This window comes from Neofelis nebulosa, chromosome X (assembly GCF_028018385.1).
Source record: "Neofelis nebulosa isolate mNeoNeb1 chromosome X, mNeoNeb1.pri, whole genome shotgun sequence".
Lineage (NCBI taxonomy): Eukaryota > Metazoa > Chordata > Mammalia > Carnivora > Felidae > Neofelis > Neofelis nebulosa.
The window spans coordinates 82,829,231-82,832,408 of record NC_080800.1 but is presented as its reverse complement, the minus strand read 5'-3'; positions in this window follow the sequence as shown (position 1 = coordinate 82,832,408).

The window sequence follows — 3,178 nt, the reverse complement described above, 5'->3', positions numbered from 1 at the left end:
TTACTTCTGGGGTCTCTTTACTTTATTCCACTGGCCTATGTATTCTTATGCAAGTACAATACTGTTTTTTTTTTTTTTTTTTTTTTTTTATTTTTATTTTTTAATTTTTTTATTTTTTTATTTTTTTTTATTTTTTAATATATGAAATTTACTGTCAAATTGGTTTCCATACAACACCCAGTGCTCATCCCAAAAGGTGCCCTCCTCAATACCCATCACCCACCCTGCCCTCCCTCCCACCCCCCATCAACCCTCAGTTTGTACAATACTGTTTTAATTGCTGTAGCTTTGTATTAAGTTTTGAAGTTGAGAAGTGTGAATCCTCCAACTTAACTTTTTTTCTTTTTCAAGACTTTTATGATTATTTTTTTTTAATTTTTTTTCCAACTTTTTTAATTTATTTTTGGGACAGAGAGAGAGACAGAGCATGAACGGGGGAGGGGCAGAGAGAGAGGGAGACACAGAATCGGAAACAGGCTCCAGGCTCCGAGCCATCAGCCCAGAGCCCGACGCGGGGCTCGAACTCACGGACCACGAGATCGTGACCTGGCTGAAGTCGGACGCTTAACAGACTGCACCACCCAGGCGCCCCAAGACTTTTATGATTATTAAGAACCCATTCCAATTCTGTATAAATTTGAGGATCAGGTTTTCCATTTCTGTGAAGAAGGCTGAATTTTTGTTGCATTGAATTTGTAGATCATTTTGGATACTGTTGACATCTTAACAATGCTAAGTCTTTGTAACCATGGACATACAGTGTCTTTCCATTTATTTAAGCCTTCTAAAATTTCTTTCAGAAATATTTTATAGCTTTCAGCATACAAATCTTTCACCTCTCTGGTTAGATATACTGTAAAATATTTAATTATTTTAGATGCTATTGTAAATTTAATTGCTTTCTTATTTCCTTTCAGGTAGTTTATTCCTGTTGTAAGAAACACAAATGAATTTTTAGTGTTGTCCTTGTGCCCTGCAACTTTGCTAAATTGGATTATTAGCTCTAATGGCTGTCTTTTGGATTATTTGTGTCTCTATGTATTAAAAAAAATCATACCAGCAGTAAATACAGATAATACTACTTTTTTCTTTCCAATGAGTATGTTTTTTTTTAATTTTTATTTTTTCTTATAGAATAGCTCTGGATAGAACTTCTATTACAATAGTGAATAGCAGCAATAAAAGTTGGCAGTCTTATCTTGTTCTTGATCTTGGAGGGAACCTAAGTCTTTCACCACCAAGTACCATGTTTAGCTGTGGAATTTTCACAACTACCTGTTATCATGATGAGGAATTTTCTATTTCTAGGTTTCTGAGTTTTTATTATTAAAGGGTACTGGATTTTGTCAAATGATTTTTCTTTGTCAACTGAGATAATGTTTTCTTCCATTATTTCTATCAATGTAATGTATTACATTGATTGATTTTCTTATGTTGAAACACCCTTAAATTCCCAGGACAAATCCCATATGGTTATGCTGAAAAATCTGTTTAATATGCTGTTAGATTTTATTTGCTTTTGTGTTGAGGATATTTGTGTTATATTTAAAAAATGTATTAGTTTTTATTTTTTCTTGTAATATCTTTATCTGAATTTGATATCAGGGTAGTGCTGGCCTCACAAAAAGAGTTTTAGAAAGCATTTCTCCAATTTCTTGGAAGAATTTGAGAATTCTTGGTGTTAATATTTCATCGAATACTTAATAGAATTCACTGGTGAAAGTATTTGCTCCAGGACTTTTCTTTTTGGGAGACTTTTGATTACTGATTCAATCTTTGTTTTAGGTCTTTTGAGAATTTTTTATTATGGTAAAAATACATAACATAAAATTTAGCATCTTAACTATTTTTTTTTAAATTTTTTTTCAACGTTTTTTATTTATTTTTGGGACAGAGAGAGACAGAGCATGAACGGGGGAGGAGCAGAGAGAGAGGGAGACACAGAATCGGAAACAGGCTCCAGGCTCCGAGCCATCGGCCCAGAGCCTGACGCGGGGCTCGAACTCACGGACCGCGAGATCGTGACCTGGCTGAAGTCGGACGCTTAACCGACTGCGCCACCCAGGCGCCCCGCATCTTAACTATTTTTTTTTAATTTTTTTTTTTTCAACGTTTTTTATTTATTTTTGGGACAGAGAGAGACAGAGCATGAACGGGGGAGGGGCAGAGAGAGAGGGAGACACAGAATCGGAAACAGGCTCCAGGCTCCGAGCCATCAGCCCAGAGCCCGACGCGGGGCTCGAACTCACGGACCGCGAGATCGTGACCTGGCTGAAGTCGGACGCTTAACCGACTGCGCCACCCAGGCGCCCCTAACTATTTTTAAGTGTACAGTTCAGTAGGGTTAAATATATTCACATTATTGTGAAGAGATCTCCAGAAAATTTTTATCTTGCAAATCTGAAACTCTATACTGATTAAATAATTCCCCTCTCCCCCTTTCCCCAGCCCATGGAAACCACCATTCTACTTTCTGTAGCTATGACTTGACTATAGATACATTATGTAGGCAGAATCATATGTATTTATTTTTAATGTAACTGGCTAATTTTACTTAGCATAATGTCACCAATGTTACTTTTATGTTGAAGCATATGACAGGATTTCTCTCCTATTTAATGTTGAATAATATTCCATTGTATGCACACACACATTTTGTTTATCCATTCATCCTTCAGTAGACATTTTAACTGCTGCTACCTCTTGGTTATTGTGACTAGTGCTGCCATGAACTTGAGCATGCAGATAGCTCTTCAAAACCTTGATGTCAATTATTTCAGATATATACCCAGCAGTAGGATTGTTAGATAATATGGTCATTCTATTTTAAAATTTTTGAGGACCCTCCCTACTGTTTTCCACAATGGTTTCACTATTTCAATACCGCTAACAGATCTTAAGTGTTCCAAATTTTTCATATCCTTGCCAAAACTTGTTGTTATCTGATTTTTATTTTATAATAGCCATCCTAATAGGTGTAAGGTAGTATCACACTGTGGTTTTGATTTACATTTTTCTGATGATTAGTAATGTGGAGTATCTTTGCATGTGCTTGCTGGTCATTTGTATATCATCTTTGGCGAAAAGTATATTCAAGTTCATTGCCCATTTTTAAATCAAGTTGTTTGACGTTTTGTTATTGAGTTACAGTTCTTTATAAATTCTAAACATTTATCTG